The sequence below is a fragment of the Mus musculus genome, chromosome Y (assembly GCF_000001635.26).
Source record: "Mus musculus strain C57BL/6J chromosome Y, GRCm38.p6 C57BL/6J".
NCBI lineage: Eukaryota > Metazoa > Chordata > Mammalia > Rodentia > Muridae > Mus > Mus musculus.
The window spans coordinates 87,387,586-87,412,876 of NC_000087.7; positions in this window are offsets into that span (position 1 = coordinate 87,387,586).

The window sequence follows — 25,291 nt, forward strand, 5'->3', positions numbered from 1 at the left end:
TTCAAGTTTATTTACTTTTCTCTTCTTTTTTCTTTTTTATTTTTTAGAGTTTTTAGGGTCTTTAAGGTTATGTCTCTAAGAACATAGAAACTGAACCTATTGCTTTTAGATTATTTATAAAATGTATTCCATTCTGAAAACAAGAAACACTATAAAGTCATTTTTGTTCATTTGCGTGTATGTCCCCAGGAGCTATAGATTATGTGTGCCTAATGCAGAGCTCTAAATATGTCCTGATCATACAGATTTAATTGTCACATCATGAAAGTTCAAGAACTATACTATAAAGCTATATCTATGTATCCTAGTTTATTCATCTTTCAAACAAATATAGTAGATATGTCACAGAGGGCAGAATTTATTGATCATGATTTCGAAAAAGGACCTCAAAAGTCATTAAATCAAGTATCTTATACTAGCCAAACTCTACCCATCTATCCAGTTCACTCCTGTAAGAATAATTGCACCTGGGTTTTGGTTAATTCTTATTAAATTCTCCAGTTAAAAAGGGTCTTTATTATCCCCCTTCCAGCTTAGTAAAAAACTCCATTCACTCTCCTTCTGAAAGCAAAAGCATTTTTCTTTCACAGACTATGTTAATTTTACAAAATTTGCCCCTGGATGGTTTCCATTTCCACAGTTGTGTTTGCCATGACTCAATATATCATCTCTATTCAGACAACTCCTCTCATATACCACAGGATAATACACAAAGGCTCATTTGTGAGTCATGCCAAGAAAGCGGAATGAACTTGGGGGATACAGAAGAGGGAAAGACACAAGAGCAACAGAAGTATCATTAAGCTGGATACTACTCTAGAATACTGCATGCTATTCATGTATCCTGGGGATCCAGAAATTCATCTAGACTGGACCCTATTTATCCATTGGTAGGATGTAGTCTGAAGCTTAGCCTATTAACTGGCAGCTCCCAAAGCTTTGAACTGATCCAATGATTGTTATCTTCCACACAATACCCAGTAGTATCCAAGCTACATTCCCTGTCACAGGCAAAAGCCCGGAAAAATTAAAGAAAGCACTGTACTGTGTGCTAGGGTAGTGCTCATAGTGTCAATCTGCACTGAATCTATTACCACAACTGCAAAGGTATATGGCACAGGCAATCCAAGGATCACCATGCTTCCCATTTTATCTCTCCAGTCTATATATCCTCTCCCAACTGTACACACTATGCTCCTATTCCTAGGGATCATTTAGAGGTCTCATAAATACCACCATGTATAACCCCGGAAGATGAGAGATGTTTGAAGCACATCAATAGATTTTAAGTTTGAGAATTGTTGATGTCATCAAAACAATTTTCTGAGGTGTGCTGTGCTTTTGTCAAACGATGGGGCTAGAATGGCCCTGCCAAGATCTAAAGCAGAAATACTAGTTTTTTGTTTGTTTGTTTGTTTTTCTATTATTATATTGGAACATGTCATCATCAATTGCACTTCCTCAGTCTAAAATAACAGGTGATACTTACAGTTATTTGCTGCCATCTCTAAAGTCTGGGTAAGGCAACTCCTGTGATTCTCCAAGCCTTGCTTCTTACCAGTTCTGGGCTATATGCTGTCAGGATAATGTTCTAAACAGGGAACTCTATGGATATCCAGATTTCAATAGTTTTCCCTTCAAAAGTATAGTAAAAAAATTCCAATTGTACATTTATTTTAGTATTTCTGGTCAACATTTTCCTACTGAAGTTACAGCAATATTTACTATTTTTATATCTTTATACTAACATTATATTTCTGTTTGATTTGTAGGGGACAGGTTTATTTGAGACAGTCCTACATTACTCATGCTGACCTCAAACTTGCTATATAGCTATGGACAGTCAAAGGCCTTGATCCTCTTGCATTCAACTGCCAAGTGCTGGGATTACAGATTACAGTATCATAGCTATTAAAAGATTTTCTATGACTGATAAAAGAGGTGAGGATTTGACTTTAGGATTTCAGTATTTTTCTAATTGTAGTCATAGTTTACATTGAATAGAGTCATTATGTGAAAGGCAACAGAGATTCTGGTCTTTCAGATTTCTACTCATTAGTAGATCAGTTAATACATTTAAATATCTGCTAAAAATGTCATGGCCTACAGGAGAACAGTAGTTTAAGATCTTGCCTAGCGAGGTTTCTGATTTTTAAGAGATTCAGAAAATAGGAGTAGATTTATGAGTTTAACATGAATGAGCATGTCTTATCTAATTTGCCAATGTTATACATAATAATACAAAACATGCATTTTAAGTTTTTAGAATTATTTTCCTAAAAACATATATATTTATGACCAAATGAGCTAGAATTACTCATAACAAATATTTAATATTATAAAAAGCCTAAATTTTTTTGAAATAAAATGAAACTGATTCTCTTGAATTTATTGTAGTCTGTTATTTTGATAAGTTTTTCTGAGGTTTTTAGAGATCTAAAGACAAAATATTCAGTGTATGTTTTTATGATAATTTTCAAGTAAGTTAGTATACTGAGACTAGGATGGTAAGCCCAATGCCAACACTACAAAGAGGTTCTAGCTTTTGGTATGTAAATGACTACAGTGTTTTTTGCCATGCTATGAAAGGTTTAAAAATTGCCTTCATTTGGAGTATTTATTTATTTTTTATGTTTAGTCCCTATCTGTTTCCTGAACTGACTCAAAATGGCAGCTCCCTCCACGTTGTTCTCATGCAGGAAATGATCTCCTGTTTATTTCAAATTGAATACCCCCCAAACAATTAACCAACCAAAAAAAAATGGTTAATATGGTAATTGCCTCAGATCTTACTTGGAAACCATTTGATGACTACAATGATTGTTACATTAACGGGGAGACGATCTAAAATAGTTTGGTGATATTATTACACAGGATTATTTTGCCATGGTTGTTAGGAAAGTTGTTTCCATACACTTTTTTTTTTTTTTTTTTTTTTTTTTTTTTTTTTACTAAATAGGGACTAAGTTTAGGATTTTAAAACTACTTTGCTAGTTTGATTTGGTTTTCTAAAATTAACGACAGAGTCCAGATGACAACAGTAAGTAATCTTTCTCTATCTTTCAACTATACCTGAGGCTGACATATTGTAAAAACTGGTAATCCTCTCTTCATCTCTCAGCAAATGTCTGTCTCTTGGAAATTTATGATCTCGTCTCCATTAAAATTCTTAGTGGTTTTCATTGGTATAGTATGTGACCATACCTCTCTGATTTACAATTCAGTAGGACTTGAACAGAACCAAGGATAGTTAGATAATGAGACTTAATTTAGTTTCAAGTGTCGAACACAAGGCTAGTTTCTCCATTCCTAATTGATACATAGGTATACGAGGTTAATTATAAAGTTACTTACTATACCAACCACTTGTTTTTCTTGTTCTTTATCGAATTTCTCTACACCCACATACAACTTCTGAAACATATTTTTATACTGCTCATATAATTTGTTGTTGATCATGACCCTGTAAAGCAAAGTAATGAAAGCAGTCAAATTTATACAAATAGGAAAAGAACGCTCAAAAAATTAAATTGTTCTTTTCATACTATAAAAAGAAAAATAGCAGTAAAAAATCATCTAATGGGAAGTAATTGCAGATTTTTTTTCTAAGAGATTATCAGAGAAGTTTTATTTTATGTTTTAGATTTTCAAAATTAAAGTTTACAGACAGACAAATAGATAGATAGATAGATGATAGATAGATAGAAAATAGAGAGGTAGATAGATGATAGATAGATAGATAGATAGATAGATAGATAGATAGATAGATAGATAGATAGATAGATAGATAGATAGATAGATAGATAGGTAATCTTTTTTAGTAAATTAATTGTATTTCAAAGTAGGGTTTTATTCTGTTCTACCAAATAGAAAGTCTAATTTTTTTTCCTATATTGACTCAGTTAAGACTTAGTGTAAAACATAATTCAATTAAAATATACAAATTGCCTGATTATGTAACTGATTTTTTCTATACTGTTAAACATAATAAACCATAAAGTACATTTCTAAAACTTTGTGCAATACTTCCATATTTCCACAACAAATGTAAATCAAAATTTAAAGTCTCATTAACATTTACTTAAAGTAGAAAATACTTTTCTGTTACTCGCACCAAGCAAGTGAAAGATCTGTGTGACAAGAACTTCAAGTCTCTGAAGAAAGAAATTGAAAATCTCAGAAAATGGAAAGACCTACCATGCTCATAGATTGGCACGATTAATTCAGTAAAAATGGTGATCTTGCCAAAAGCAATCTATAAATTCAGTGAAATCACAATCAAAATTCAAGCTCAATTATTCATAAAGATAGAAAGAACAATTTACAAAATCATCTGAAATAAAAAAAAATCCAGGATATTGAAAAACTATTCTCAACAATAAAAGAAGTACAGGGGGAAACATCCTCGACCTCAAGCTGTAGAATAGAGCAATAGAGATAAAAATATATGCAAATGATACAAAGACAATGACTTTATTAAATACACAGGCAAATGGAAGGATATAAAATATATCATCCTGTGTGAGGTAACCCAATCCCAAAATTACAAACATGGTACACACTCACTGATAAAGGGATATTATTCTAAAAATTCAGAATATCCAAAAAGTAATTCACAGACCACATGAAGCTCAAGCAGAAGGAAGATGAGAGTGTGGGTGTTTCAATCCCTCTTAGAATGGGGAACAAAATACTCCTTGGAAAAAAATATGGAGACAAAGTGCAGAGCAGAGACTGAAGGAATAACTATCCATTGTTTGCCCAACCTGTGGATCCATCCCATATACAGACACCAAACCCAGTCACTATTGTGGATACCAACACTTGCTTGCTGACAGGAGCCAAATATGGCTATCTCCTGAGAAGCTCAGCCATTTCTTGGCAAGAAAAGAGGCTGATGCTCACAGACAAATATCAGACTGATCATGGGGTTCCCAGTAGACAAGATACAGGAAGAACTGAAGGAGCTGAATGGGTTTGCAACCTTATAGGAATAACAACAATATGAACCAACCAGACTGTCCAGAGCACCCAGGGACTAAGCACCAACCCATGGTTCCAGCTGCATATATAGCAGAGTAGGACCTTGTCAGACATCTGTGGGAGGAGAGGTTCTTGATCCTGTGAAGGCTTGATTCCCCAGTGTAGGCATGTACCAGGGTGGGGAGGGTAAAATTGAAAGATGGAGGAGACCCTCATAAAAACACAGAGAGGGTAAATGGAATAGGGATTATCTGGGGTGAAACAAAGAAATGACTAATATTTGAAATGTAAAGAAACATAATATCTAGTAAAAATAAATAAATAAATAGATAGATAGATAAATAAATAAAAATAAAAATAGTTACAAAATACTACATATAAAAAGAATAATTCACTATGATGTCATACAGTATATTAACTAATATTTCCTAATATAGAAATTATGCTAATACTATATAGTTTAAAAAATTATATATCCAAAAATGTACCTTCAAATTTTCCCTGAAGATTTTGTACTGGAAATCTATAAAGAAATTAATGTTTTAAAAAGTACAGATGCAGATCTTAGAGTTTGATGGCTCAGCTTTTGACATACAGGCATGACAATGAGAGTTTGACCCCCAACACTATACCCTCCAAGAAAACCATTAAAATTAAAGATTAATCATACAGAATTATTGTTTGGAATATACATCATATACAAAATGTTAACATAGATTACTTGCTATACAATCAATTATACTTTCATTGAAATACTTACACTAAGAAGGAAATAATAAGTTTGAACATAATACAGTGTATCTCCAATTACTTCTTCAGAATTTGCATTTTAATTATCATTAGTTACTGAAGATTCTGTTCTTGTTTGGTAATACAACAAGATATATAAACAATTATTATTATTTTTTTTTTGCAAATATTAATGAAATACTTTTCGCCTGACTGGACTTATATTTTAATGCTACACAAAGAAGCTCTGGATTCAATCTTCAACAATGAAAAAATAAATAAATAAAAAATAAAATTTAAGTATAAAAAATATAGAAGACATGTTTCCTTAGGCCCCAGTAAATTTGTAAGGCTGAGTACTTCATTTTCAAGGCCAGTCCAAACTGCACATGTGCTAAGATAATACTGAGATACAGAGTTAGAGCTTACCTTCCTATACCAAAACAACACATACATAAACACAGCCTTCCCTGAATCATGTCTGAAGTACCAGCTCTTCTGAAATTGAGAGGAGCCTCTGGATTTGGAAGCACTTTGGCGCCTATATACGCAAATTTTGGAAATCTGGCCTTTCAAAACCAGGTAAAGGAAAATGAAGACTGGTCTTCAGTTTGTTTTTTGAATTCCTGGTGGGCAGCAGCAGTACAGAAAAGGATCTAGTCTGTTTCCACCAGTAACTGACCGCCAGTTTACTCACAACTCACATCCCCAGGCCCCAAGAATACTTTTAGGGTCTCCAATTCCCTAGCCTTCCTGGTTTCAGCTAGGTGATAATTTGTTCAATCTCCTGCCCATAGCGAAAAAGTTCTCTGTTTTTCTTGGGTAAATTGGATTGTGAACCCAGAAGCATTAACCACAGGAGTCCAATGAGGGTCACCTGCTCTCCTTTCTCCTTTAGTAACACCTCCATCCCTCCACCATCATCCCACTGGGACCCCCAGCTGAACCAGGATTAACCATCTTTCAACAGTTCACTGACTCCCTCCACAGAGACTTCTGCCTACCATGCTTCCTCCAGAACTTTACTTCCTCAGGAACTCAGCTTCCTGGCCACCACAAAGCATACTGAGTAACAGGGTTTGGACAGCAGGAAAACAATCTTAGCCAAACCCATTGCTGATTGTTCCTGTTTACACATTCCTACAAAGAGTGAGAGAGGATTTATCAGTCATCTGTCATCACAGTAGCAAAAACGTGGTAGTATTTTAGCTTCCACTTCTACTCTGAGTTTTTCCATTTTTCAAGTTTGCAATAAAGTTACTATTATTCTGAGATGAATGCTTTTGCAAAAAACATCACATCCAATGAAACTGAATTCTATCATCAACTAACGTCTGTGACACTCTCGAAGCAGAACAATTCTTCATTGAAACTGTTGATCAATGACATCATGAATAGACCATCTTAATAAACACCCATTCCTTAAGTGAATGTACCCTGTTACCTGTGGCCTGAGAATGACAACAATCACTCAAATCAAATAGCTTTGTACATAGCAGGAAATTAGTATCCAAAAATAATGCCTAGAGTTCATTCCTTGCTGCAGCAGATATGTCAACTCTTCCCTTAGCTACTATGGAGGTAAAATACTTTGGTGATGTGAGGGACATTCAAGTACAGCCTTATTACAATGAAATCCAGTGTCCATAAACTGTTCTTCTTTTTTTCTTTTTTTTTGTATCACAGTAAGCCAAGATTTTATATTAATTTTATATTTATTAGATACTTTCTTCATTTACATTCCAAAAGTCCCCTCCCGCCTCCCCTCTCCCCCCTCCTTGATCCCCAAAATACCTATTCCCACCTCCAGGCCCTAGTAGTACCTTGAGCTGAGGCATATAACCTTCACAAAACCATAGGCCTCTCCCCCCACACATGGCCTACCAGGCCATCCCCTGCTACACATTCAACTAGAGACATGAGCTCTGGAGGTACTGGTTAGTTAATATTGTTGTTCTTATTTAGGGTTTCAAACAACCTCAGTTCCTAGGGTACTTTCTCTAGCTCCTCCATTGGGGGTCCTGTGTTCCATCCAATAGATGATTGTGAGCATCCACTTCTGTATTTGCCAGTCACTGGACTATCCTCACACAAGACAACTTCAGGGTCCTGTTAGCATAATCTGTAAGTCAAGAATTTTAAGATCTCCTATAAACAAAACAAACAAACAACAAACAAACCAAAAGACTATTTATGTTCACCAAAAAAACTAATAGTGATATATTATTTTAATATATCATACAGTTAATATATTTGGAGTTATTTAAAATTTATGAGAGAAATGTATTTTCAGTATTGCTGCAGACAAACATATCAATAAGACTATTCAATTGATTGTTGTTTTATATCAAACAACTTTTTTAATATTCATTTTTATTGTTAAATATTTTATAAATATTAAGGAACATGATAAAAATGAAAGGTTTGATAGGTTTTGAGTGGGCATCAGCTGGAGGAGTTGGGGTACAAAATAAAAAGAAGAATGTGATGTAAGTCTGTTTACTCAAAATATGTTTTTAGTTGTTAACAAATTCAGATAAATTGAAATTATGTATATTTTCTTATCATAATGCAATAAAAATTAAATCAAAACATATTTCTAGAACTGGTGGGATTGCTTAGCAGTTATGAGAAGGGGCTGTTATTTTACAGTTGCTGATTTCAATTCCCAGCAATAACATGGTGGCTTACTACCATATATAAAGTGATCTGATGTCCCCTTCTTTCATGAAGGTGAACCCATAAACAGAGCACTCATACATTTTAAAAATGATAGACTTAAAGGCATTAAAATGTTTATATTATTATTATTATTATTATTATTAAAGTGCCTAACTACTTCCTTTCATTTCTTTTCACCAAACCAGCCTTGAAAATCTAATGCACAAGTAGGAAAACACTGCAAGTAAATGGGCGGAATGCTCTAGGATACATGAAATACACACTAGACTAGTTGAAAAAATGGAAAAACTAGCTGTTAAGAGCAACTGTTGGTTGGGCACTGGTGGTTCATGCCTTCAATCACAGCACTTGGGAAGCAGAGGACAAGGATTTTTGAGTTCAAAGCCAGCCTGGTGTAAGTTCCAGGAAAGACAGTGCTACACTGAGAATCCCTGTCTTGAAATTTAATAATAATAATAACAACAACAACAACAATAATAATAATAATAATAATAATAATAATAATAATAATAATAATAATAAAAACAAAAAAGAAAAGAAAAGCACCTGTTCTATGTAGAGGACCAGGCACAAAGCACTCACATTGTGGCTCATAACATATGCACAATCACAGTTTCAGAGAATCAGTGCTCTCTTGCGGCATAAGTGAGAGAGAGGGGCTTCTCAGCCTAGCACATAAGTGAGAGAGGTGACCTGGGCAGCTAGCACATAAGTGAGAGTGAGGCCCTGCCCAGCCTAGCACATAAGTGAGAAAGAGGGCCTGCAAGGACTAACATCTAAGTGAGAGAGAGGTCCTGGGAAGCCTAGCATATAAGAGAGAGAGGGGCCCTGGGCAGTCTAGCACATAAGAGAGAGAGAGAGGACATGTGCAGCCTAGCACTTAAGTGAGAGAGAGTGAGAGAGAGAGAGAGAGAGAGAGAGAGAGAGAGAGAGAGAGAGAGAGAGACAGAGACAGAGACAGAGACAGAGACAGAGACAGAGACAGAGACAGAGAGACAAAGAGACAAAGAGACAAAGAGAGAGACAGAGAGAGAGACAGAGAGACAGAGAGAGAAAGAGAGAGACAGAGAGTGCCTGCCCAGCCTAATGCCTAAGTGAGAGAGTGGGCCTGAGTGGCCAAGCACATAAGTGAGAGAGAGAGAGGGCCTGCACTTCATAGCACACTCTTCTAATCAAGCTGAGGACTAGGAAAGTAGAGACAGGAGAGTACCAGGGGTTGAAGGAAATGTGTATGCTCCCTTCTGAACTCTTAGGGCAGCATAGACTCTTCTGGTGTGCGTGTGTACATGCAGAAGTCCACATTATTAAATGTTTATGCACATAAATAAATAAAAAACCAAAAATGCGTACAAGAGCCTCTACAGCTGAAATTAAGTAGAGCCATTTGCTGTATTTCATATGTTTCATATTTGTTCTGGATTTTCAAGTTTGTAAGCAATTATCAACCAACAAACTGGAAATCATTTGCCTTAAAGCCAGTGGCTTATTCCCACCTTCTAAAATCTCCCTTCAAAGTGTTGGTACTTGGTATTCCATGAACGCATGTGCAGGGGGTATTTAGCCAATCAGCACAGTCCTTTGGTGAGACCTGTTTGCTCCAGCTGGCATCACAAAGGATCCTCTGAGGCTTCTGTCCGGGTCTGGCTCCTGACAACTTTTTTTTTTTTTTTTTTTTTTTTTTTTTTTTTTTGCCATTGAGGAGCTAAGCACAGAAGGGTGCAGTTGTGAAGGTGTTCTCCTCATACATGACCTGTAAGTGATAATCTGCCCTGATCAGGGTTGTTGTACAGTTAATCGAGGTGTGACAGGGTGGGGAATCTCAGGCCCAGGAGGCCACTAAGTGAGGAAAAGCCTCCTGATCGCCATTTCCTGTGGAATCTGAGGGTGAATGGAAGGTGGAGGACCGTATTCATGGAAGAGGATTGAACAGGTCAGGGCCATAGAGAATTCGGAACCCTTGGAAGAGAAAAGCTTTGGGCCTGGGGATAGGATCAGAGAACCAGCTGCAGGACTGTGGGTCAGGGAACAGGGAGCCATGGATGAGATGCCTTGGCGCTTGTCCTGTGTGCTGTACAGGATCCCTTAGAAACACACTGAGGATTCGTCCCTCCTCATTGTCTTCTCTATGGTGTGTTCCTTTGGTATAGACTGTATGAACATTGCAGACAGTAGAATGGCATAGGAAGATGAATGAAAAGAAGAAGAGGAGATATTGTAAGAGATTCATAAGTCATTGGGGATGGATTCTGACCACAGATCCTTCTGTCCCAATCTCCCATGTATTGGGATTAAAGACTTGCACCACCAAGTTCAGCTTTTTCTCTCAGTTTAGGTTCTGTAGGATGGGATCTATCTTTGTAGTTTCAGCTGGCCCAGCTTGGTCTGGCCTTTAACTTACAATCTTCAGATGTTTGAAATCCTCGGCTTCCCCAAATCCCTAATTTCTCCAATATAAGGTCTTTCTGTGTGGGTGGTGGTGGTAGTTCATGTTTTTTTGTAGACTTAGTGGTGGATCTTTTTGATATGAATATACAGTTACCATGTTCTTTATCTTTCTGGATAGAACTGTGAGTATACCTTAGACTGAGATAAACTGTTAAACAGAATTGCTGATGTTTTGTTTAAAAAGAATCTGTGGGAGATAGGACCAAAATTAAGATGCCTCAAAGGTTAAAGGATGTTGCTCATTGTTTATTGGGAGGAGGGGAGGACTCACATGTTGAAAGTTGGCCAGTTTTTGTTTTGTTTTTTTTTTTTTTTTTAAACTGAGAAATGGCAGATTGATAACTTTGGTTCTAAAGGAGGTTTTTAAAGAAGTGAGTTAAAGAAGTTTTTAAAACAAGTTGTGAGGGAGAGGGACATGATAAATGGGATACATGGAGAAAATGGTACGGGTAAGTATATATATATGCATCACCATATTGAATATGTATACAGAACTCTCTGATAAAGGCAATTGATTAAAAATATACATGTTAAGTAACAAAAGAAATTATCTTTCATTGAGCTAAAATAATTATTTGATGTTTTGTTATTTTTAATTATTTAAATGAATTTTTAGTCAGGTAACTAAGTTCTTTTTTTTCCTTTTTATTTTTATTGTTTGTTTTTTAACTAAGACTACTGAGTTCTTAAGAGAAGAATGGCACTTAAGAAATTGATGGTGATACCAAAGGAAGGTTACTTATTACACTTGGACTTTGATGACGAGCACGATGACATAAAAGTTTCAGAGGAGGCTCTTTTGGAAGGTATAGCATTTCCAGTGTCAGGTATTAATTGTGTCCTGCAGTTCATTAGATTTTACCTAGTCACCTGAAATGGAGGAAGTCTTGTTAAGTTTACATATACTTCATTTCTAATTTTACCTATATTTATCTATTCTTATATACAAGGTTTAGCAGCACATATACCTACTCTTGGAACTATATCACCATATTTTGAGAAAGAAGAACTTTTTTGATTTTGCCTCAACAAAAGACCTGAACATTGTTCGTATAATATGTTTGCCAAACATGAATTTATCTCATAAAACCTTCAAATAAATTATTTCCTTTCTTTTTCTATTGTATATTTTCCTTATTTACATTTCAAATATTATCCCCGTTTCTAGTTTACACTCCAAAAATCTCCTGTCCTCTCCCTTCTCCCCCATCTCCCCAACACACCATCTAACAATTCCAGCCCAGGTATTCCCCCATACTGGGGCATAGGATCTTTACAGGAAAAAGTGTCTCTCCTCTCATTGATGCCTGACTAGTCCATCCTCTGCTACATAGAAAGCTGGAATCATATGTCCCATTGTTTGTTTTCATTGATTGGTGGTTTAGTCCCAGGGAATTGTGGGGTACTTATCCACACTTTGGTCTATCTTCTTCAGTTTCATGGGTTTTGCATATTTTACCTTGGTTATTCTGAGCTTCAGGGATAATATCCACTCACCAATGAGTGAATATCATGTGTGATTTTTGTGATTGGGTTATCTCACTTAGAAAGATATCATACAGATCCATCCATTTGTATAAAAATTTCATGAATTCATTGTTTTTAATAGCTGTGTAGTAATTCATTAAATAAATGTACCATATTTTCTATATACATTCCTCTAAAGAGAGTCATCTGGGTTCATTTCAGCTTCTTGTTATTATACATAAGGACATAGTGAAGCATGTATCCTTATTACAAGTTTGAACTTCTGGGTATAATCTTATCAATTTTATGAGGTCCCATTTGTCCATTTTTAATCTTATAGCACAAGATATTGCTGGTATTTTTTTTTCAAGAATATTCCCCCTTTGCCCATGTATTCCAGGCTATTCCCCACTTTCTCTTCTATAAGTTTCAGTGTCTCTGGTTTTATGTGCAGTTCCTTGATCGACTTAGACTTGAGCATTGTACAGGGGATGAGAATAGATCAATTTACATTCTACTACATGCTAACTGCCAATTAAGCCAGCACCATTTGTTGAAAATGCTGTCTTCTTTCCACTAGATGGTTTTAGCTCCTTTGTCAAAGATCAAGTGACTATAGGTGTGTGGGTTTATTTTTCTGACTTCAGTTCTATTTCATTTATATACCTGCCTACCACTAAACCTGTACCATGTAGTTTTTATCACAATTGCTTTGTAGTGCAGCTTGAGTTCAGGCATGGTGATTCCACAAGAGGTTCTTTTATTGTTGGGAATAGTTTTTCTTATACTAGGTTTTTTTTTTTGTTGTTGTTGTTGGGTTTTTTTTTTTTAATTCCAGGTGAATTTGTAAATTGCCTTTTCTAACTCAGTAAAAAATTGAGTTGGAATTTTGATGGGGATTGCATTGAATCTTTAAACTACTTTTGGCAGAACACACATTTTTACTATATTAATCCTTCCAATCCGTGAGCATGGGAGATCTTTCCATGTTCTGAGATCTTGTTTCATTTCTTTCTTCAGAGACTTGAAGTTTTTATCATATGTATCTTTCACTTTCTAAGTTAGAATCACACCAAGCTTTTTTATATTATTTGTGAGTATTGTGAAGGGTGTTTTTTCCCTAATTTCTTTCTCATCCTCCTTTTCCTTTGTGTAGGGAAAGCCCACTGATATGTTTGAGTTAATTTTATATTCACCTACTGCACTGAAGTCGTATATAAGGTTTATGATTTCTCTTTTTTGCATTTTTGGGTCACTGATACATACTATCATATATTCTGGAAATAGTGATATTTTGACTTCTTCCTTTCCAATTTGTATTCATTTGTTTTCCTTTTGTTGTCTAATTGCTCTGGTTAGGACTTCAACTACTATATTCAATAGGTATGAAGAAAGTGGGCAGTCTTGTCTCGTCCCTGATTTTAATGCGATTGTTTCTTTTAGTTTAATGTTTCCTACTGGTTTGCTGACTTTTTTTTTTTTTTATATTAGGTATGGGCCTTGAATTCCTGACCTTTCCTGGACTTTTATTATGAATGGGTGTTGTATTTTGTCAAATGCTTTCTCAGCATCTAATGAGGTGATCATGTTGTTTTTGTCTTTGAGTTTGTTTCTATAGTGGATTAAGTTGATAAATTTCCATATATTAAACCATCCCTGCATCACAGGGATGAAGCCTACTTGACCATGATGGATGATCGTTTTGATGTATTCTTTTATTTGGTTTGCAGTGATTTTATTGAGTATTTTTGCTTCGATATTCATAAGGGAAAATGATCTGAAGTTTCCTTTCTTCATTGAGTTTTTGTATGGTTTGAATATAATTGTAATCTGGCTTCATAGAACAAATTCAATAGTGTTCCTTCTCTTTTGATTTTGCATAATAGTTTGAAGAATTTTGGTCTTAGGTCTCCATGTGTAAGACCCTGAAGATGGACCTCCTCTCAAGTCCATTAAAGTCCTCAGATGAGATGGCCAGCACCCAAATGACTTGAGAGAAATCCACACCTGATGCAAACTGTAAGAGGTTTTATTATCAGCTAGCTAAGGACAAACTCCTTCCACTGTGCAGGGCAGGGGCGTATGACTCTGAGATGTGACAGAAGAGGGTTTTTATTAGCTACCTGAGGAATTGAGATTAGTTGGGAGGAGAGTTTGGAGAGTTGGGAAGAGTCGGGAGGAGTGTTCTTCTCTGCCCAGATGTCCTTGGCAAAACTCCAATTTTCGAATCTCTAGCTGTAAGGCTCAGAAACCAAAATGCTTTTTGGTGGCTGTAGAGAACATAGAGCTTCTTTCTGGCTGTATTTTTAGAGCTCAGGGAATACAAGCTTGGAGAATGTCCAGGGGCTTCACCTTCCAGGGAGAAATGCTCTAAGTTGGGTTCTCACATTTCCCACTCCTTCTAGTACATAGTTCTAATTTTATAAGTTAGAAAATTAAACCTCTGGCCCAGCTGCCAAATAAAGCCAACCTTAGGTCACAGCTTTAGGATTTGTAAGATTGAGAACCTCAGAAGCCCCTTGAATGAGACGAAAGAGACTCTTGTCAGTGGGAGGAGGGAAGAAGGGGGAATCCTGTGCAGTGCCAGGCCAGTGGGCCATGGCAGGCCAGAAGCGGTTACATGCTGGAGGTGCGGCAGCAGGGCTTGTCAGAAGCACCAGGGAGCATCCTTTTGATCTGAGTTCAAGTTTGCCAGAATGGTGGCACCGGACCCGGACAGGATCTTCTGTTTGAAATTTATGTGGCACGAAGATGGTTCCTGGTTAGTATGTTTTTTTGTTTTTTTGTTTTTGTTTTTGTTTTTTATTGTGTTTCAGCATTTCCAAGGCATCTTTTCTGACCAATTGTAGGGCCTTCAAGTGAGCTAGAGGGGGTTCTGAAAAAGAAACATCAAGTTCAAACATTGCACCTGCTTCTGTTAAAGGGAGGGGCGTCCCAAGTTGAGGAGTTTGAATGGTGTAAGTTTAAATTTCCCTGTGGTGTTCCATACTCAGAACAAGGCAAAGGGAAAAAGAGCTGCATAATCTTTTCTGTAGGTCTCTAAAACCAATTTAGTAGGTTTCTTTTAATGCTCTATTCATCCACTCTACCTGTCCTGAAGTCTGGAATCTGTAAGAACAATGTATCTTCCAATGAATCCCCCATTGTCTGGCTAACCCTTGGCTTACCTGGACAATGAAGGAGGGGCCATTGTCTGATGAAAGTACCTTAGAGATGCCAAATCTTGGGAAATTTTCCTCTAATATCTTCTTTCCCATGGCATGGGTGTTCTTGTTATTAGTGGGGAAGGCTTCGACCAAGCCTGAAAAGGTGTTTACAAAAAAACAAATAGATATTTATTACTGTACTTGGCTGGTTTAACTTCAGTAAAGTCTACTTTTCAGTATGCTCATGGCCAGTCAACTCTTATCCACCTTCTGGGGGGGGTGTTCTTGTGGTGCCCAGCAATGGTGAGGGCACATGCTTGGCATTCATTAACAATTCCCTGGGCAACATCTGGCAATCTTATAACATTGCAGTTTTAGCTCTCAACATTTTCTTTGACCTTCTCAATTTCCAAGTGCATGAGGTGGTTTAGATTGGAGACATATTGTTACCTTTCTATTGTGGGCAGGACAGAGCAACCATCTTGGTCCTAGAGACTCCCCGGGTAGTACACCCACATATATCAGGTATTTTGCCTGTTAATTTCTGATCTTCTGGAGTATAGTCAAAGCCTGCATCTTTGAGTTTATAATGGTCTTCACGTTCTTTATTTTATTCATTTATTTTTTTTTTAGGCCAGTCAGTTCAGGCATCAGATTTCCCTTCACTATGGCCTCATGGACTTTGTGGTGACAATGGCAATGTATGATGTCCAGTTTTTTGCAAAGTGTATGGCTTCTAATAGTCTCAAGGTTTCCTTTTTATTTTTAATATCTTCCCCAGTAGAAGTGAGTAGCATCCTTTTTCTACAGATACTACCATGCATGTGGCAAAGGCATACATGCTGTCTGTTTAGATATTGATGTTCTTTTCTATGGCCAGCTGCAAGGCTTGGGTATGTGTGATTAGCTCTTCTCTCTGGACTGTCATTTCTTCAGTAAAGCTGCTTACACGGATGGTTTCTTTTCCGTTGACCACTGCTGGCACCACTTTTCTTTTACCTTCAATCAAAAAGCTGATACCATCTGTGTACCAATTGGGGCAACCTGACCATGGCTGGTCAATGACTTCTTTCTTAATTTTGGTTTCTTCTGCCAGGATGTCTATACACCTTCACTGGTAGGGAGTTGTCAGCTTCAGGCAGCAAGGTGGAAGGATTCAGGATAGCAGGGGTGCAAATTACACTCTCTCTACACTCTCTCAGTCAGAAAGAGGCTCTGATAATGGGTCCTGTGAGCATTAGTCATCCAGCAATCTGGCAGCTGCCTAACAATGCTTTCTAAGGCATGGGGGCAGAGGGGGGCTACTACTATAGTTCCTTGACCTAGAGTCAGTTTGTCAGCATCTTTGAGAAGTATTGATATCTTTTAAGAAAGACGGCCATCCACTGGGCATTGGGTCTATTTTTTTTTTTACAAGTAGGCCACAAGTCTTTTCTATGTCCCCAGAGCTTAGTTCAGGACCTATCTCACTATTTCTGCTCTTTTATCTAAATAGAGAGTGAATGGCTCGGTCACATCTGTCAGGACTAGGGCTGAGGCACTAAGCACGATTTTTTAATCTTTTTAAAGGCCTCCCCATATATGGGGTCCATGAGAAAGTCCCAGTCTCTTTAGTAAGGGGGGATTATTAGGGAGTGCCAGGTGGCAAAGCCTTGCTTTTTAACTGGTAGCAACAGAGTATTCCAGGAAGACTGACAAAGGACCAAACACGCCTAGTTCTAAGAGCCTTTGAAGGTGAGGTCTGATGCCCTCACTCGCCTCTTTGCTCATGGTGTATTGTTGTACCCCGAAAGGAATCTCACCAGTTTTCAATGTCACAATGATGGGGGGGACACCATTTTTGTCTCAATTATACCACCAGTCTCTGCCCAGGCTGTTGGATATCTCTCTAAATAGGTCCATTCTAGTACTTTTCTTGACGGGGCTTGAGACTCATGTAATCTATATTCTTCTTCTAATTTTAAAGTTAAATTTATAGGGACAGGCTTGCCAAGGGATTGAAGTTCCTTCCAAAGAGCAGCTTATTTGGGATTTTAAATATGCTAGTATGTCTCTCCACAACAATGTGGTGGGGCTTGAGGAATGATGAGGGAGGAATGAGTTACTTGGCTTATTCATAGATTAACTTTCTTATCAGTGGTCTAAGAGTATGGTTTCTGACCAGTAGCCCCGAATAGTAAGGATTTCTGGGTCCTCAATTTCTCCAGTGGCTCTGTCAGGACTAAAAACTCTGCTCTGATATCATGAAGGGAAGCCATAAGGGTCTCTTCCACAGCTGGGGTTACCCTAGTGTCACGTAGGGTGTCTGTTCCCCATATCATGTAGTCATCATCCTCTGAGAAAAGGACTTAGGTGGTCTGGTATCTGTCTCTTTCTTGGGGCAGTCTCTTGCTCAGTGTCTCTTTTCTTTACAGTACCCACATTGCAAATAAGTCCTACCCTCCCCAACTTGTGCTTGGGTTATAGTTTTTGGTGACAGCAATAGAAACATTAAGACATTCAACATTACATATGTGATGGCCTGTCTACAATCTGTAGATCCAGTGAAGTTAGGTATAGAGGAAGGACTTGGGTGCATACATGGATGCCCATGGTATGGAGAAATAGAATGGATTTATTAGTGTACAAAGGTGGACAAGAAGGAGAAGATCAGGTGGCATGGTGGAGGGAGATGGGGTTGAATAAGGAAATGCAGGAAGAGATATTTGAAAGAGAAGTATTTGATGAATAATGACCGAAAGGGGGAGGAACTGGAGAGGATGGGAGGTAGTAAAAGAACCGTGGGGAGTAAAATTTGGGGGGACTGTAAGCAGGGTCTATTAAATGAGAAATTAATATTATTTTTAATTTTATTAGAATATTAAGCATGGCAGAGGGGCTCCCCAGAATGTACATTTTACCTCCAAAATACAGGGCTTTGATGGATTCTTGGTGAGGTGAACCACTTAAAATCTCTTACCACTCTTAAACACTTAAAAGCTGGTACCACTCTGTTACCACTCATGCTGTTGTAGAGTTTCTCCCTACTTGCTGCCCTCACATCACATTCCTCATAATCTATGGATTGTATGAAAATTTAAGGGGGGTTCCAGCCCCTCACTGGGCAATATCATTGCCACACACAGTGTTATTTAGATCGAACTTTCTCAAGGATTGCAGCTGATGCGATTAATACTTCAACCACAATCTTGGAAAGAATTACTACAAAAAACATGCCTTTTTTTTTTCAAAGTCAGGCTGGTGTTCAGATGATTATTATTTCCTTGTACCTATTTCCTCATTCTGATTCCTGATATGATTTAAGAAAAACATGGTTAATGAACAGATGTGCACCCTGAGGATTCAAAGTAGAAAGGGATGATAGGTTTTTATATAAAAGTTTAGTTTTGTGATTCTTTTAAGATTTTTGAAGGATTAATTTTTGAGATAGATAAAAACTAATCCTTTCTGTATAACGGCAAATTTCAGTCTACCAGTAAGAGAAACTGGCTGAAATAAAAATTACCCTACTTGCTTACAACTTGTTAATCTATAACAAGTTTTTTAGTTAGAAATGCGTGTTGGTTCTTGGGAATAATATTGGATATTTATAAACATAATTTATAAATAGCTCATCATAAAAGTATAGTGAGAAGATGCTTCTCCTTATACATACTCATAATTATTCACTAGAAGAAAATAGAAAGTAACCAGTATAAATTTTATACTAATTGAAAGATTGAGCAGAGATATATAAGCAGTGTGAGAAAAATAAAGTTAGTGCTTTGTTCCATCCACCAAATGTGAGTATATATTTAAAGTGGTTGAAGCTTTGCACTGTCCAACAAATGTGTGTGTGTGTGTGTGTGTGTGATTGTTTGTGCTTCTTAAAGCTTGCTTCTTCTACCATGTATGTAAATGTGTCTTGCCTGCTTTATATGCCATCTAACCAACATCCCCTCCTTGAATCACTGAACACTCTATCACAGCTACTCTTGGAAAGACAGAGAGACAGCAAACACACAGAGCCCTACTGGGCATAACTAACTTGAACATGTGTGAGACCACCCACCTCCTCCAGTGACACCCTTCCTCCAACAAGGAAACACCTAGTCCAACAAGGTTAATCATCCTAATACAGCCTATGGGCCGATGGGAACCAATTACATTAAAAATACCACACCTACCTAGCTACATGCATGCATATATTCATGCATAAGAGATAAACAGAGAAAGAGGGTGAGAGAAATAGAAAGAGAGAGAGATAGGTAGATGATAGAGAAATAGTTGCATACATATCTATATAAATACATTCAATCATTACTTCATACATACATACATACATACATACATACATACATACATAGATGACAGATAGACAGATAATTATATGTGAAATTAATCTAAACACTAAAGACATGGTGCCCTTTAATTCACATGCACACACTCTGAGCACTGTTTACAATCATCAATTAAGACATAAAGGTTGGACATTCGAACTACAAAGACATATACAAACAAACCCACAAAACCCACAATGTTCATTTGGTGTGCATAGATTTGATTAATATCTAGGATTTCTTTTTTTCTGTATATTATGAGAGATTTCACCCTAAAATCTTTCTCAAATTGTCCATTATTTTAGTTACTACTGTGTACAACCTGATACTTATAATCCACTAGATAGTAATGTTATAGAAGGTGTTTATTGTGCTGAAGATATTCAGCCATACCCCTCAGCTCCAAAATATATCTTTTAAAGACACATAGTAAGGAACGATCTTTCAAATGACCTCAAATGAAACTGTCATCTGGTGAAAAATAACACAGCACAGGAAGAAGTTTACACATAAAATTTATATTCATGTGAATATTGGTCAAAATGTTTACAATTGTAAAGTTGAATTACATAGTGGTATGTCTTTGAAACAATAGGAAAAAATGATGTGCATACGTTGTGTTTTCCAAAAAGAGTAGGAAATGTAAAACATTTAAACAGTGGGATGTTGGTTTCTAATGCCAGGAGATGACTAACATAGCAACAGACTAATAAAGTATCCTCTTCAAAAGTTAAAAGAAAACAGCAACAACAAGAAGAGAACAACAATCACAAAAAACCATGTCATCTGTGGCATCTTCAGGAGGATGTGCAGCAATCTGAACATGGTTCCAAGGACGTTAGTAGATGTCTAGTTCTTTATCAGCCTGACAGGTTTGTGTTCAACCATCCATGTCTGTATACTAAGGTTGCAAACAACCCATCGATGCTGAGTGACCTAAAGATGATGAGTTCTACTCCCCACTCTCTTTGCTGCTCTGGAGACTTCAAACCTGAGGGGAGGAATGTTATATTAATGAGTATGAGAATGCTCAATGCATCTTTGTCTACATTGTGTAAATTTGGCATCTCTTTAAGTGAAGTATAAGACCTGCTTAGGCCAGAAGGTACAACTAGAGGCCTGATGAACAAAGATGCTACTGTAGAGACCCCATGTAATGAGAAAAGTCTTTCAGAAGTACACTTGGACAATGGTGGAATTTAAGATCCAATTATTCAGAAATGGCATGTAGGCACTATTGTTGGCCTTAGTGTCATACCGAGAACACCCCCAACACTAATCAGAGATGTATGGCTAGTGGTCAGAAGTGAGCCAGTAATGGACATTGGGAAGAAATGAGACCCTATGAGCCATGAAAAATAGATAGGAACTCAATGGTAAGAGGGGTATCTTTGTGAGAAATTGGAAATCTAAATCCCCTTTGTACAGGTAAACTAGTATGTTTGGTTGGGTAGAGTTCAAATTTGCATGTTCTTTCCTTGACGTGAGATCAAAGACACAGCTTACCTCATGCAGTGGAGCCCATTCTAGGTTTTTCCTAACAGCTAGCAACTCCTCATCAGAGACTAGAGCATCTGTCCACTATAGTAAATGTGGTGCCGGATCAGGAAGCAGTCTGAGCACTCATCAAAAACCTGGCTGACAGTTCCACACTAGTTCTTCTTCTCAGGCATATGTTCATCTCCTGGGTCTAGGTATGAATGGTGAGGAGAACATCATTTTAGTTTCTGCCTTGAGGAAATGAGCTTTTGTTCTGGGCTGTACTTCTTAATGTTCGGCTCAGGTACTTTAAGCTTGGGTGGTCTGGAGGTCCATTTGGGAGTTAAAAATGGAGGGGGGGTGTCTAAGTGTCTGCATCAGAGGAGAACATTGCAAGGTCATTATTGGTCAGAAAGGGACATCTGATGACCAATTGGGGAAAATGAGATCTGAGGCCCCTGGTAACTCAGAGTCAGTAGATTGAAATCCTTTTGGTCAAAGCAGAAGGATCTGAGGCCCAATTAAATAGACTTAGTAAGTTTACTCCCACAGGGGCATATTTAGAATGTCTGAGAACCCTTTGGATATTGGTGGACTGTAGCTCTCTATTAGAACAGGGAGGGCTGGTAGATCCTTTGTTGAAAAGTGGAATATTTCAGGTATAGTCTAAAAGCCAATTCAGTAAAAAACAGTAAGTTGAATACTTTGGGTAAGGGGAGACATATGCAGTACCCCTATGTGCAGGAGAAGAATTGTTTCTGCCTGTCTCAGGATTAGTGATAGATCTAAGATTCTCTAAAATAGGAGGATGGTGATAGGAGCTTCATAGGATTGTATAGAATAGTTTTATCCTGTTATTCCTATGTCTGCAGCACTATTGAGCAGAAATTGAACACTGATTGATACCTTGAGAATTCTAGGACATTCCAGGTACTTTCTCCTTCATCAGCTCCAAACATGAAATCAAAATCAAGAATACACATCATCTGAATGTCAGTGGTAGGCATGACAACAATCTTAGAAGTCTTTTAAGAGGGTGTAATGTGGTATTTTCTGGTTTAGTGTCTTCCTTAAATATATGTCCATCCACACATTCCTCTGCATGGAGGCCATGATGTCTCTGTCTAAGGTAACAAAACAAAGATAGTAATCTGATTTACCCTTACCTTGATACTCTTCTGTTTGGGATTTCAGTCCAGAGTGTTCAGAAATCTCTTAGGTCAGAACAGTGCTTCCCAGACCATGGAAATTAGAAGTTATAGGTAGGACATACACTGGGAAGATGGTGAATCTGGGGGATTTCCTCAAACACACTGTGCTCAACACAGGTTGGAGTACTCTCTGTTGTGAATGTCTAAATCTTCCTAAAGTAAGATAGGGGAGGAGCTTGGGCAATTTTGCACAGAAGTAGGATGGTTGTGCCCTTCATCAAGGAGGTAATGTGACAAACTTCATGAGAATAAGGAAGTTTAAGCACTCTGGTCATAAGCAGCATTTCTGTGACACTTTGCAAATGTGAAATTGAATGTGAAGGATTGGCTAGAATTTGGTAAACAACCTTTCTGAACTATTTGGAACCACCTTTTCTGGTGTACTGCACCCAGTTACCTATCAACACATCACTGTCATCTCCTGATCTCTCCTCAGCCAGAGGAGTGTCTGGAATGATGTGGAGGTTCCCTTTCTTGTAGTCATCCAGGAGCTGATAGAAGTAGAGAGCTGGATCCTTCTTGTAGGTACTGTAAAACAAATCCTTCATGATTGGCACCTGGGCTAGCACAACCCTCCTCCAGTTGTCCTCAGAGCCATCTTTACCCTTAAATTTGTGTTGTACCGCTCTGCCAACCAGGGCTCTGGCGAGGTGGGCATCCCTTACCTGAGGAAATCTTACTTTGGGAGGCAAAACCTTAAGGTTTAAAATCCTGTCATCATTGTAGAGCTCCTGTCCATAGACGCTGTCATTTCCATCATACTTCACCAAATAAAGAGAAGGGTTTGTTGGCAGTTGACCTAGAACTATGGTCTTCCATTGAGTGACAGGCTCATTACCTTCCTTCCAACCTTGAGAAATTCTGCAGCCAACAATATTCCTCAAGACGTTGGAAGAAGACATCCTCCTCTTCTTCTTCATGAGGGATGTCATGCTAAGACTCTTCAGAGGTATTGTCTTCTACATGGCTGTAGCCCTGGTGTGGTAGACCACACCAACCCTGGGCAGATGTCTTGTGGGTATCATTCTGTGTTCAAATATCATACTTGCCCATTGCCTTGGATTGAAGGTATTGCCTGTTTACACCAGACACAATGCTGTTGCTACTGTCATATATATGAGTTACTGAAAGGCAATGAGTGTAGGATGGGAGAGAATGCTGGAGAAATGCTCTTCTCTAATGGAATTTTTGAGTAGGTCAAGAAGGCTATGCTAAACATGTTTGGGCTTCTAAACTTAATTTGATCCAAATAAGAAGTTCATAATCCAGCTATGGTGGCACAAGCATTTAAACTCAGCATTCAGAAGGCAGGATAAGGCAGATTTCTGACTTAGAGACCAGCCTGGTCTACAAAGTGAGTTCCAGGGCAGCCAGTGGTAGACAAAGGAACCATGTCTCCAAATCAGCAACAACATTAACAACTTAAACAAAAAAACAACAACAACAACAAAAAACAAACAAACAAACAAACAAAACAAACAAAAAAACAAAAATGAAAAACAAACAAAAAACAAAACAAACAATCAAATCAGAAGTTAATAGGAGGTGTTAGTGACCCAAGTCTTAAATCCTAGTACTCAAGAGGCAGAGGGAGGCAAACCTTAGTGAGATAAAGGCTAGTCTATTCTACAGAGTGATTTTCCTAACAGCCAAAGCTACACAAAAACACACTCAAATTAAAATAAATCACCCATCCAAAGAAAAAATGAACAAACAAACAATAAATAAATAAATAAATAAATAAATAAATAAATAAATAAATAAATAAATAAATAAATAAATAAGGGAAACAAGGAAATTATCGAAGAAAAATTAACAAGTAATTCTCGAGAGCTCAGAATAACATACTCAGATGAATATGTCTTCAGCCCTGAGCTAATTTGCCTCTTCTGAGGAACATCTCCTTGCATGTCTATGTCAATGTGGAAGTTGGTATGCCTTTTACAAAATGATCAAGGATTAAAGAATAAAGAAAATGAGTCAGAGTTGTCACCTACCCTCTCTTGTACCTGCAAGCTGTCAAATAGGTGGCAATATTCACAAATATCCCAGGGACACAGCACACCACTGGCCTTCTGTATTATGTCACCTGACCCAGCCTCAGGATTATTTGGTGATTATTTGCCACTGCAACTCTGGCCTCAACAAGTCCAGGCAATATCAGCCATTTAGAACTAACATTTTCTAAAATACATACGGACAAAGAAGAGCTTTGACATTTTAATGGAATTGTGAAGGAGATATTGTTAGCAAGGATAATAAATTCAGGAGATCAACTAAACTGTATCAACCATGCCCCTGGCCCCAAACATGGGAGAATTTAGAATGTACAGTTACTCAGTGTGGGAGGGAAAACTTTCAGCTTTCTATAGCTATGAGGGTCCCATTCACTTCATAAATGTAATTACCCAAAGAAAATGTCTTAGTCATCAAGATTCTGTCTTTTGATACAGACCAGGCAAAAAAAACTTGAGGAACAACGTTGGGGTTCAGGAGCTGGCCTGCCTTTCATACACCACTGGGAAAATAGTGGACACACCTTCTAGGGATTCTAGTGCCTCCAAGTGGAATAGATGTGCAATCTATGGCCAGTGCTCTGTGACATCACCTAGTTCAGCTTGCATGATAGAACCCCACTCATGCTGGTTCCTTCCCTAATTACACCAGAGACATTAACCATCTAGGCTTTACCTTTTCATATGGCCTTCTCGAAATACAAAATATAATCCCAACTGAAATGTCCTGATGACTTGAGTCACATTCTGCCCAAGTAATTCACTCCTGTATTGTTTTTATCATTTTGGTGGTTGGGTTTCTGTTTATTCATTTG